This window comes from Microcebus murinus, chromosome 6, assembly GCF_040939455.1.
Source record: "Microcebus murinus isolate Inina chromosome 6, M.murinus_Inina_mat1.0, whole genome shotgun sequence".
Classification (NCBI taxonomy): domain Eukaryota; kingdom Metazoa; phylum Chordata; class Mammalia; order Primates; family Cheirogaleidae; genus Microcebus; species Microcebus murinus.
The window spans coordinates 92,031,567-92,045,458 of record NC_134109.1 but is presented as its reverse complement, the minus strand read 5'-3'; positions in this window follow the sequence as shown (position 1 = coordinate 92,045,458).

Here is a 13,892-nt window from a genome sequence, read left to right as displayed (position 1 = left end):
AAAATTAAAAATCGAAATATCCTTGCCCTAGCAATTCTATTCCTAAAAAATATAAATTAAATTCATGTACATGTCCATTATACCTGTGGTTCATGGTTCTCAACAGGGGGTGGTGATTTTGCCATTTTGTCATTTGTCTAATCCAGGGACATTAGACAATGTCTGAAGGCAGTTTTGGTTGTTGCAACTGGGGCTGTATGTATTAGTTTCCTAGGGTTTCTGTAACAAACTATCACAAACTGTGTGCCTTAAAACAGAATCTATTCTTTCATAGTTCTAGGGGCTAGAAGTTGGAAATCAAGGTTTTAGTAGATCTGTGCTCTCTCTCCTGCATCTGGAGGTTGTTGGAAATCTTTGGTGTTTCTGGGCTTGCAGCTGCGTAAGTCCAATCTCTGCCTCCATTGCCACACAGTTGTATTTCTTGTATGTGTCCGTGTCTTCACATGGTGTTTTCTTCTCTGTGTATGTCTGTTGCTGTGTCTATTCCTCTTTTTATAAGGATACAGTCATATTGGATTAAGGGCCTGCTCTACTCCAGTAGAGTAGAGATGACCTTATCTTTTTTTCCCACCTTTTATTCATGTATACTTTTTAAAATTAACAAATAAAGATTGTTTATATTCAACATATACAATGTAATTATATATACACACACACACACACATTGTGTAATGATTATCACAATAAAATTAATTAACACAACCATCACCACCCATGTTGTACATGAGAGACCCAGAACTTATTCATCTTATAATTGAAAGTTTGTACTTGTGCTCAACAAGTCCCCATTTCTGCCTCCCCTAAGCCGCTGGCAACCTCCATTCTATTCTCTGTTTCTATGGATTCAGAGATTCCACTAGATTCTACCTATAAGTAAGACCATATGGTATTTGTCTTTCTGTGTCTGGCTTATTTTATTTAACATAGTGTTCTCCAGGTTCATCCATGTTGTTGCAGAAGTTAGAGTTTCCTTCTTTTTTATGGCTTAATAATATTTGGCTGAATATATATACATAAAAAGTATATATACACATATGTAATTTATAAATATAAATATATAAGTATATGTATATAAATGTGGCATTTATTTATACCAGATATATACACACATATATGCACATCACATTTTCTTTATTTATCTGTCAATGGACACTTAGGTTGATTCCATATCTTGGCTATTGTGAATAATGCTGCAATGTAACAGTCAACAAACTAAAAAGGCAATGTACAGAATGGGAGAACATATATCTGATAGGCATTAATATTCAAAGTATGTAAGGAACTTACAAAACTCAATAGCAAAAAATAAAAACTGATTAAAAAATAGGCAAGACCTGAGTACATATTTTTCCAAGAAGACATACAAATGGCCAATGGATATATGAGAAGATGCTCAACATCACTAATCATCAGAGAAATGCAAATCAAAACCACAAAGAGATATCACCTCAGATGTGTTAGGATGGCTGTTTTCAATAGACAAGACATGACAAGTGTTAGTGAAGGTATGGAGAAAATGGAACCCTTGCACACTGCTGTGGGGATATAAATTGCTACAGCCATTATGGAAAACACTATGGAGTTTCCACAAAAAAATTAAAAAATAGAGCTTCCACATGATCTAGCTATCCCACTTCTGGATATATATCCAAAAATATTAAAATTGCTATCCAACAGATGTCTGCACCCCAACATTCAGTGTGTTCTTCACTTATATTTTAATTACATTTGCAAAGACCCTATATCCAAATAAGGTCACATTCACAGGTACTGGGGTTGGGACTTTAACATACGTTTTTGGGAGGGAAGTAATTTAGCTCACTATAGGGTACCACTGGCATCTATTAATAGTAACTAGAGGACAGAGATGCTGCTAAGCATTCTACAATGCACAAGATAACCCCAAATAAAGAATTTTCTGGTCCAAAATGTCAATCAATAGTGCCAGAGTTGAGAAACCCAGGTATATACCAATGGGTGTTAAGAGAGGTAGGATTAAAGACTGGAGATGAAAGGGACAAATAAAAGAGAGGGGTTTGATAAGAATATTGATGGTAGAAAGCCATGAATTAAAGAATGTGATGAATTAAAAATGATCTACCCACCATCATTATGATCATATAGTATTATTTTTTAACTCAAGTCATTGAACTTGAGGTTCAAAATAAAAAAAATACAAACATTTTAACCATATACCTTTGCTTTGTTAGTTTTCCACTTTGGACCTCTTTAAGAGCCATTATGTCTTTCATAAGATGCAGAAATGCAGCAGTATACTTGATTTCAGATGGTAGATTTTATGTAAGGGTTGTATAATACTTTATCATCTTCAAGACTTTTTCAAGTTTTTCCAATATTTTCTTGCCTTTTTCTTGTCAAGACAAGGATGTTGAGCTACTGTCTTAGAAATATTTTTTGTCTATCATGGCTCTTGGATTTTTTAAGTCCATAGCTCAGTTTATGAATGTATATTTGAATTCATTTTCTTTAAACAAACATAATACTGGTCCACATTGAAGTTCTTTTGCCAATTGTCATCCCTCCCACATGATTTATTCTGATTGGCTGAACATTTGACCTCCTGAAAGAACTTAATATATTCTGCTGATTTGGTTGTATTGCCCTTCCAGATCTCTCATAAAAATGCTAAATAAAGTTCTGTGGGAACTCCATTGTTCATTCTTCTGCCCAGAGAAGTGTCTGTTTCTTTCTTTTTTTTTTTTTTTTTTGAGACGGAGTCTCACTTTGTTGCCCAGGCTAGAGTGAGTGCCGTGGCATCAGCCTAGCTCACAGCAACCTCAAACTCCTGGGCTGGAGTGATCCTTCTGCCTCAGCCTCCCAGGTAGCTGGGACTACAGGCATGCGCCACCATGCCCGGCTAATTTTTTCTATATATATTAGTTGGCCAATTAATTTCTTTCTATTTATAGTAGAGACGGGGTCTCGCTCTTGCTCAGGCTGGTTTTGAACTCCTGACCTCGAGCAATCCGCCCGCCTCGGCCTCCCAAGAGCTAGGATTACAGGCGTGAGCCACAGCGCCCGGCCTCTTTCTTTCTTTTTAATATTTTGCTCTAATGTAGTTTTTAGTCTGCCAAAAAATATTCCTCTCCCTATCCTTCTTAGACTCATAGTATATTTTGTTATTGTTGTTTTGTAACCTATTTGCTACAGAACCCTTTTAGATGTGTCTTTAAAACTAACTAAGTTATACTGTTGTTTCCTTTGGGGTCTGTAGATGTTTGCTTATACAAACAACCCTGGTAGATGCATTTTAAAAATAACCATGTTACTTCTCATTTCCTGTTACCCCCACTATATAGTTTGCATTTGTCCAATGAGCTGATGCCTCATTGTATTTACCAACAGTTTAAATTTCCCAGTTAATCTGCTGTTTTAAAGTCAGTAGTTACTTTCAGAAATTTCCATATTGCCAGCACTGATATTTCAGCCAGCATATCGGCACACACATGTGTCATCATGGCAAGTGTCTGTTCTGATTGGCCAGGGTCTGAGCCATACTGGTTGGTAAATATCTTGAGTATTGCCCAGGCAGGTACAGATATACGTACCTTAAGCTTGCGAGTGAGGGAAACCAGTTGAAGAATGCAAAAGTAATGATGAAAACAATAATAATAGTATCTAATGTTTATTGATTGCCATGATGCCAAGCAAGGTATTATGTGCTTTAACAAATATTATCTCTGCAAGTCATCGAAACAAGACTAGGAAGCATTTTATCACACCCGTTTTATAAAATAACGAGTCAGGGAAGATGTGTTACTTAGCCAACATCACATAGCTAGTCAGTGGTGGAAACCAGATTTGAATCCAGTCTATCTGGCCTCTAAGTCTGTGCTTTTAAACTACATGCTATACTGCCAGTCATGCAGCTATGCTCAGCTCCAGCTACAGAAATGAAGACACAAAGAAATAAGAAGCCAATGGTCTCCATCTCTTTCAGAGAGATCAGGACAAAAAAATTCATTTAAGGCCGGGTTCGGTGGCTCACGCCTGTAATCCTAGCACTCTGAGGGGCCAAGGTTAGGAGTTCGAAACCAGCCTGAGTGAGACCCCCCGTCTCTACTAAAAATAGAAAGAAATTAATTGACCAACTAAAAATATGTATACAAAAAATTAGCTGGGCATGGTGGCACATGCCTGTAGTCCCAGCTACTTGGGAGGCTGAGGCAGAAGGATCGCTTGAGCCCAGGAGATGGAGGTTGCTATGAGCTAGGCTGATGCCACGGCACTCACTCTAGTCTGGGCAACAAAGTGAGACTCTGTCTCAAAAAAAAAAAAATCCATTTAAGTTTGGGTGATTAGAGAGTCAGGGTCTGGTTTTTCCCAGAGGCGAAACAAAGGGAGAAGAAATCTAACTTTAACCCCTCTTCCAAACTATTCCCTACTACCTGCATGCCTGATGCTGTGACCAAAGGGATCTTTTATGTTCCCCATCCACATTGTGGTTTTCCTCCTATGTGCTGTTGCTCATAGCTTCTGTCTAGAATGCCCTTCCTGGCCTATGAATGTCCCTCATACATCCTCCAAGGTCCAGGTGAAGAGTTGCTTCCTCCATGAGAACTTTTCAGATTGTCCAGCTGTAAGAAATCTCTTCCTTTCTTTAGTTGAGGCAGAATTTAACTAGTGCCTCTCTGAGCAGACATCATGTTTCCCCTTGGATCATTGATATATATACATAGCGTACACTCAGTGGAGCTAAATTCCGTGTGTTCCGGTCCCTATTCTGCCTCACTTCCCAGCCGTGTGACCCAGTGTGAAGCTGTGTGAAAGCTGCTTAGCTTTTCTGTGCCCCAGTTTGCTGTACAATCGGTACATACCTCACAGACTTGCTGGGGGGATTAAAAGTTTAACATATCAGCATTCAACACGCTTAGACTGGTGCCTGACACATAATAAATGCTATATGTGCTTGTTATTATTGTCATTGTTATTATTGTTACTATATTTTCCCTGCTAAATTTTAAGCCCTTTTTTTTTTTTTTTTTTTTTTTTTTTTTTGAGACAGAGTCTAGCTTGTTGCCCAGGCTAGAGTGAGTGCCATGGCGTCAGCCTAGCTCACAGCAACCTCAAACTCCTGGGCTCAAGCAATCCTGCTGCCTCAGCCTCCCAAGTAGCTGGGACTACAGGCATGCGCCACCATGCCCGGCTAATTTTTTATATATATATATTAGTTGGCCAATTCATTTCTTTCTATTTATAGTAGAGACGGGGTCTCGCTCTTGCTCAGGCTGGTTTCGAACTCCTGACCTCGAGCAATCCACCCGCCTCTGCCTCCCAGAGTGCTAGGATTACAGGCGTGAGCCACCGCGCCCGATAAGCCCTTTTTAAGAAAAGACCCATGTACGACATGTACTTATCTTTATGTTCCTCAGTTTGCTTAAAACATGCTCAGTCTGTGAGAGGCATTTAATACGGTTTCGTCAACTGACTGAGGAGCAACACAGAGGCAGCAGAACACTTCGAATAAAAGTGTCGTCTTTCCAGCTGGCTTTGAGTCCTGGTGCTACTTTTCCCTTGCTGTTACTTTAGGCCACCTATTTAATGTCTCTGAGTCTCTGCTTCCTTATTATAAAATGGGCAGAATAATACCATCTAACTTACAGGGTTAAGAGGACTGAGCGAGATAACCTGTGTAGCGTGCTTGCTCGATAATCCTGTGTGGTAGGAATTCAATGCAGTTAGCTCCTGTCTTGATGAAGCTTTTAGTGAAAAGGTAGCAGAAAGAGGGCAAGTGAATGCCTTTTGATTTGTCTTCTCGGAGGCACCAAATTCGACCTTGCACAGACACGGGGCCAGCCCACAGTCTGAATGCCAACAGCCGAAAAGGAATAAGCAAAGTCTTTGACCCAATGTAAAGATTCAGAGTAATTTGTAAAGTTTAATTTTCTCAATGCCTAAGTATTAGGCTTAGAAAAGTGAAGACATCTGTGTCCTGGGTCTTAAGTGTTGTTTTGCTACAGTCTGTTTTGGTACCCTCTGAAGTATGGCTATTTAAAAAAATATTTCCGACATGGTATAGACGGAAACACACTGTCCTTCACTGGCGTCTTCAGGAAGGAGCAACACCTTAGACAGGAGTAGAAGAGAAATCACATCTATCCAGTATTGCCTTTGTGCTTTTCAGATGTCCTCTAGTTTAATCCTCACAACTCTCTTTTTTTTTTTTTTTTTTTTTTTGAGACAGAGTCTCGCTTTGTTGTCCAGGCTAGAGTGAGTGCCGTGGCGTCAGCCTAGCTCACAGCAACCTCAGACTCCTGGGCTCAAGCAATCCTCCTGCCTCAGCCTCCCACGTAGCTGGGACTACAGGCATGTGCCACCATGCCCGGCTAATTTTTTATATATATATCAGTTGGCCAATTAATTTCTTTCTATTTATAGTAGAGACGGGGTCTCGCTCTTGCTCAGGCTGGTTTTGAACTCCTGACCTTGAGCAATCCGCCCGCCTCGGCCTCCCAAGAGCTAGGATTACAGGCGTGAGCCACCGCGCCCGGCCACAACTCTCTTTTTATATGTTTTATAGACAAGGAAAATGAACCCAGCCAGGCTACAAGGCGGGGAAGGATGGGAGAGATTTGAACATAGCTGTTCTCACTCTCTTTTCTGTACCACGTGCTTCCTGTGGAACCTTCTATACACGGCCTGCCTGTGCTTTCTGTCTCTCTGCTGCCTTGTGCCAGTCTTCAGAGTAACTTTAAAACCAGGGTAAAGAAAACAGTGCCCTGGTCTGCCACGGGGCTCCCGCTGTGATAAGGTACTTGGGCGTTCCTTGTTAAGGGCTTCTTCAGGTTGTCTCTCTGCTTCTGACCTGTTTTGCTTCTGTTTTCTCCCTCATTACAAACCTGCCACATGGCGTATCATTACTGCTGTGTCGGGGAAGTGCTATTTCCCACAAAGAAATGATTCAAAACATAAACTGGGTTTGTCACTGGAGGCAAAATGATCTGGAGGTTTCCAAATATTGGTGAGTAGACCGGTTGCAGGGGAATCCCTCGGGGTGGGGGCAGTTCTTTAAATATAACATCCTAGGTCCTACTCAGGAGAGATTCACCTAGGAGGTCAGTGGTGAGGCCAGAGAATCCGAATTTTTTAAATGAAACCTTGCCCCAGTGATTCTGCTACACATTCAGGTGTTATAGTCTTCTGGTCTAGATAAAACTTATTGACGAGAATGGAGGAGAAACAGATTTCCCCACCCCAGCCGCAGAGCAAAAAGAGCCGTGTTCCTTCTTAGAACATGCACACCAGGAGCCGGAGCGTAAGGCCCTGAGCCAACGAAGCCGGCAACTGGCTAATGAGACAGCAGGCAGTACTATAAGAGGCTCCCTGTGTGAGCCAGGCTTTGGCTCCTGGTGACATAAAAGAGAAATAAATCATGGTCTCTGCCTTCAAGGAGTTTGTAATCTTGCTGTGGGAATATGCCTCGCACACATGATAAGACTGGTGACTTGTAAGTCATTTTAAGCCTACCATTACAAGGCCCCTACACTAAGGGTGGGAATTCAGAGGAGCAAAAGCGATCAAGCTTAAATAGTGGATGTGTTCATATAATGAGACAGCGAAACTGGCTTTGACATCGTGAAGTTCTGTGCACATTGTGGTGAGGAGGACGGTCTCAAGGGGGAGTGATTCACTGGCAAGTGAAGACATCTGCAGCCCTGGGATGGCGATATTTAGTCTGGAAAGGTGACTGATACCTGGGCTGTCATGTGAAGAGGGATTTCCACTTGTTACCTGTGGACCCAGGAAGATTGAGGTGAAAGAATCCGGGAAGACACACCTGTTGGCTTAAAAAAAGGGAAGGCATTTCTAACCATTGGGTCTGGACAGTCATTTGGAGGGAATGTTATAGAGAGATTCTAAGATCAGAGAGAGCTGGAGTTAGGTTCCAACTCTATGATTCTAAGAAGGAAGAGATGAGAGAGACAGAAGAGGGAAGAGAGAGGGAAATGACAGAAGATAGTGATCTGGAGACAAAAATGGAGGCAAAGGGGGCAATGCCCAGGTGCTGGGGCAGCCGAGTGGGATTCTGACCAGGATGGGAATCTTGTGTAGCTGCCAATGGGCTCATGGACCAGGGAAGGGAGAAGTGGTGTAACTTCGATACAGTTTCATCACATTGCATCTAATTCCATCATTCCTTTGATGAGTGTCAGATTGTATGTTTCTGCTCAACTCTTCCTTAATGTGTAATCACTGCTGCTCTCTGTGTTACGAAAGAGCATGATTTCTGAATTTAAATTGGCTGCAGTAAAAAAAGAATTTCAGGAAGTGCTTGCCTAACAGAACAGAGAAGAAAGATTTGTAATGAACTTGCCTGTCAACCAGCAATATTCTTAAGCAAAACCTGAGGGCATATAAATGTGAAAGGTTATTTCAAATGACTAGACATTTATTTTAAACACGATTCTCTTTTAGTGGTGCTGGTGAAAACGGGAAAGTACATCTTTAAACTGTGGTAAGGTATTTGTGAACGCGCCGTGCATCAGGTGCAAGGAATTAAATTCTCGGGGAATGGCTTTGGAAACTTTCTTCTTTAATTATAGATTAAAGCAGACCTTGGCAGTGTCCTTTTGGATCAATGCAAAATACAGCGCGTAAATCAATACTACCACACAGCATAGTGTAGAAAATCTTCAAAAGAAAATTACAAATTATCTTAAAGCAAAAAAGTGGTTTTTTACTTGACAATGAATCCATTTTGACCTAATCAAAAATTGTGTTATATAGATGCATCTTTTCTTAGATTTCTTGTTGGTTCATCAGGACGTGCTCATTTTTCTCTTTGTTAAAATGGGCCAGGATTAGAAGTCAGTATCCAGCGATTCCATTAATTCATGAGAAAATTGTTTTAATTTCCTATGCCCCTGTTTTCTTACTTTTAAGAGAGTTGGGCTAGATGACCTCAAAGAGCCCCAGTTTCTTACATGTGTTATGATCCTCTCATAAGAAGGATCTTTGAAATTTACTGAGCTCAAAGAGTTATAGGAAATATTAGCATATATGAATGCATTGAGATGAGAGGAGGGAAATTTGGTAAAAAAAAAAAAAAAAAGAGGAAAAGTATTTACTTGTCTAGAGCAGAGAAGAAAAGCTAGAGTGGAGGGAAATATCAACTCAATCAGTGTAGACATTGACCCCTTCCACGTACATTAGATTTCATACTTTGCACAAAAGCTTTCTTATGCATTCTTGTGTTTGAGATTCTTGATAAGGAGTTCCAATCTGAGAGGCAATTGGAAGCATTGCAGGTTTCTGAGGAAGATGATGTGTTTGAAATGATGCTTCAACAACTTAGTGACTTTGTAGGGTAATATTTACAAAGCATTTATTTATTTAATTTAATTTTAGCATATTATGGAGGTACAAGTGTTAAGGTTACATATATTGCCCATGCCCCCCTACCCCCTCGAGTAAGAGCTTCAAGTGTGTCCATCCCCCAAACATTGCACATCTTACTCGTTGTGGTTGTATATACCCATCTCCTACTCCCCCCTCCCACCCTCCCGACACCCTATAAATGTTACTTCTATATGTCCACTTAGGTGTTGATCCGTTAATACCAATTTGCTGGTGAGTACATGTGGTGCTGGTTTTTCCATTTTTGAGATACTTCACTTAGTAGAATGGGTTCCGGCTCTATCCAGGAACGTACAAGAGGTGCTATATCACCATTGTTTCTTAAAGCTGAGTAGTACTCCATGGTATACATATACCACATTTTATTAATCCACTCATGTATTGATGGGCTCTTGGGTTGTTTCCACAGCTTTGCAATTGTGAATTGTGCTGCTATAAACATTCTAGTGCAGGTGTCTTTTTCATAAAGTGACTTTTGATATTTTGGGTAGATGCCCAGTAGTGGAATTGCTGGATCAAATGGTAGGTCTACTTGTATTGCTTTGAGGTATCTCCATATTGCTTTTCACAGAGGTTGAACTAATTTGCAGTCCCACCAGCAGTGTAGGAGCGTTCCTCTCTCTCTGCATCCATGCCAGCATTTGTTGTTTGGGGACTTTTTGATAAAAGCCATTCTCACTGGAGTTAAGTGATATATCTCATTGTAGTTTTGATTTGCATTTCCCTGATGATTAGAGATGTTGAAGATTTTTTCATATGTTTGTTGGCCATTATTCTGTCTTCTTTTGAGAAGTTTCTGTTCATGTCCTTTGCCCATTTTTTGATAGGGTTGTTTGATTTTTTTCTTGCTGATTTTCCTGAGTTCTAGATAGATTCTAGTTATCAGCCCTTTATCAGATGTGTAGCTTGCAAAAATTTTCTCCCATTCTGTGGGTTGTCTGTTTTCTCTCTTGACAGTTTCTTTGGCTGTGCAGAAGCTTTTTAATTTGATCAGGTCCCATTTGTTTATTTTTGTTGCTGTTGTGATTGCCCTACAAAGCATTTAGTAATAGAACAGTACCTGGCATTTCTCAAGTGTTTGTGAAATAAAACAAAGTGGACACTTTGGTAGGAAGAGGGGATGGCTTGTCAGGAAGCCTGTGCCAACATCATCTTTGCGCTGGGAGAGGAAGCAAATGAGACTTGTTTTCTCAAGGTGCCAAGAGCACCTATATTTCTTAGTTCTTCTATTCAGGCTCTTCTAGTTTCCTGTCTTTTAAAATTTTTATTAAGAGATCATACTTTCTTTTCTTTCTAAGCATGGTGTCAACTGAGTGGAGCTGAGCTATCTAGCTATTTTTTTTTTCTTTCCTGGATTTCTTTAAAAAAATAATATAGGAACTATAGAGCATAGGGAACAGTAGCTAAGAGTTCAGAGCTGGGTAAACTTTTATTTTCAAATAAAGCAATGAATATTGAATAGTTTTGGCAAAAAGTACGTATAGTTTGCAGGAAGGTTAGATAATGGCACATGTGACCATGAATTAGGAGCCCTCGTTTTAGTCCTTGCTTTGCCATCAGATGCCTTGGTGTGAGCTTGAGTGAACCATGTGATTTTCTTAGCCTGGGTAAAGTCATTTGTAAAGAAGGAATGCTATGTCATGGAACTGTTAGCTATGCCCCAAATAGTGCTTGACATAGACCAAACACTGGTAAAAATATTTCTTAAATGAATAAAAGGGCTGTAAACTAGATAATATGGTATATATGTGTACCACTTTATAAATAAAAAACTATTCTTAGTGTGACAAATTTCCTAGAATGTGGGGATACCTGAGCCTTTTATAGTGAAATAGCATTCTAGGTTTCCACCATGTCATTCTACCCCCTGCCACAGCCTAATTTCAGGATGGTATGAGATGTCAGCTTCTATGAAAAGTTGCCAGATGCCATAGGCAAGGTGATGGTCACCAGGTGTTTTGCTAGGATCAAGAGGAGGAAATTAGCTTTGGGAGAAAGGAAAGGAGAAAGTGGTAAGCAGGTGACACTGTAGCAAAGACTCGGGGTTACTGAGTTTGCTGTTTTTATATATTTTCTTGTAAGAAAGCATTCTAGGTAGGGGGAGAAGCCAGTGTGAAGACCTTGAGAGTGAAGCATGGCTGGCGTGTTTGAGGTAGAGTGAAGAAACCACAGTGACTGCAACAGAACTACTGAGAGGGAGAATAGTAAGTAATGGGGTCAAAGAAGTTAAAAGGAAGCGGTGTAGATCATGGGGAGTCTTGTAAGGATTATAAGGATTCTGGCTTTTACTCTAACTATCTTGGGGAGAAACATGACTTGACTTGGATTTCAAAAAGATCTCTGCAGCTTCTGTGTTGCACATAGACAGTGGGAAAGAAGGACCGAATCAGGGATTCCAGTAAAGTGCGATTGCAAAATCCAAGCAAGAGATGATGATGGTTTGAAAGGCATTAGCAGTGGAGGTGGTATTTTGAGGATAGAGTCAACAGGATTTGCTGATAGATTTCATGTGGCGTGTGAGAAAGTGAAGCATCAAGGATGATGTCAGAGTGTTTGACTTAAGCAATTGAGATGGGAAAAGTTGAGGATGAAGCAGGTTTTGTTGCAGAGTAGCAGGAGTTTGCTTTCAGACCTACCAAATATGAGATGCCAATTAGATATGTGGTAGGTAGAGTTCTAAAAATGTCCTACTCTCCCAGATTTCCTGACCTAACCCTGGGACTATAAATATGAGTTATCTTGCCTGTGAATATATTATGTGGCAAAGGGATTTCACAAATGTAATTAAGGTTATTACTCAGTTAATCTTAAATTAGGGAGATCCATTTGAGTGCCATTGGCAGAAAGATGGTATACAAAACCTGCATAACTTTGATGATCACCTTATGAGTAAGAATGGAGTAAAGACTTTGACCAAAGAGTGAGCCCTGGGGTCCTTCAGTATTAACAGGTCAAACAGAAAGGGAGCAGCCAGGAAAGGATATTGACAAGGAAGGAGCAGTGTGGCAGAAGAATCAAGAGATTATGATAGCCTGGAAGTCATGTGAAGAAAGTGTCAAGAAAGAGTGACGAACTGTGTCAAATGCTGATAAGTAAGATGAAGTGTAAGAATTGACAGACATAGCCACATAGAGGTTTTGGTGGCCCACTCAAGAGCAGTTACATGGAGTGATATAGACAAAGAAGAGCTGATTTGAGCAGGTATAAGAGGAAATGGAAGGAGGGGAATTAGAGACATAAGTTACAGAGCACTTTTGAGTTTCACTGCAAAAAGGTGCATAGAAATTGGATTATCACCTTGTATAAAAAGTGAGTCGATACAGAGCTTTTCTGTTTATTTTTTTAAGATGGGAAAAATAATGCCACATTTTTGTTCTGATTGGAAAGCTTCAGTAGAGATGGAAAAATTGACAAGGGGGAAATTGCTGGAGGAGTCCTTGAATAGGCTGAGGGAGTGGGATTTAGTGTGGAATTTGAGGGATTAACTTTAGATAGGAGTATGTTCATCTCTCTTAATAGGTGGGAAGGTAGAGAAGGTTGGTTGGGGTCTGAGTCTTTAAGTAATCAGTAATGACGAGGTCCAGCATATGACCATGGGAGTCAGTGGCTGAAGTAGGATGAAGGACAAGATTATAGGGAACATTATAAGAAAATGTTATTATATTGGCCGAGGCATTGGAAGGATCATTTATGTGTGTGTTGAAATTGCCCAAAATTAAAACAGGAGTAGTATTAGAATAATAGTGAACCAAAAGCTAAAATCAATGAGAAATGAGGTGGAATTGATTGAGGGGTTGCTGCAGTAAGAATGAAGGGTAGTAAGTGATATCATCTGATGGCTTGATATTCAAAGCTGGAGATTTCTAGGGAAGAGGAAGGGAGAATAACAGTGACAACGAAGAGCCAGGAGGACACCTACTGTATACCTCGGTCTAGTAGTTTGATGGTTGTGGGAGAAAAATCAGTCTCTACCAGGAGGGTGTCAGGGAAGTAGTATTCTAGGTTTCAACTAGAACGAGATAGGAAAGGGACCCTCAGAGAGGTAGCAGTAGAAACAAAGGGGGCTTTGCTAATGACTGACTGAATTCCAGAGAGCACAGTAGATTGGGTACAGGAATTGGAGAAGGGTAGAAAAGTGGAAGGAATAGGGAGTAGATAAGTGTCCTAATGAAGATTAAAATGAAGGCAATGAGGAGTGGTCTTGGAATCTCAGGCTTCTTATGGTGACTGATATAGTCAGGGATAAAGGGCTTAATGAGATTAATGCTGCCAGATTCAAGCAGACAGTAGCAGTAAGGCCCTGAGTGTTTGGGAGTAGGCAGTGCAATTTTTAACATATTTTTGTTTATGTTGGTATACCCTGCAGCCAAGTCAAACATGGTCTTGTTTATTATAAACAAACAACCCTCCTTGCACAATAAGACCTTGTTGGAAATGCCAACTCCCCAGTGGTATGTCACCAGCTGTTTAACTCCCCAGCAAAATGTCAACTACTTGGCCTGTTTCTACTTGGG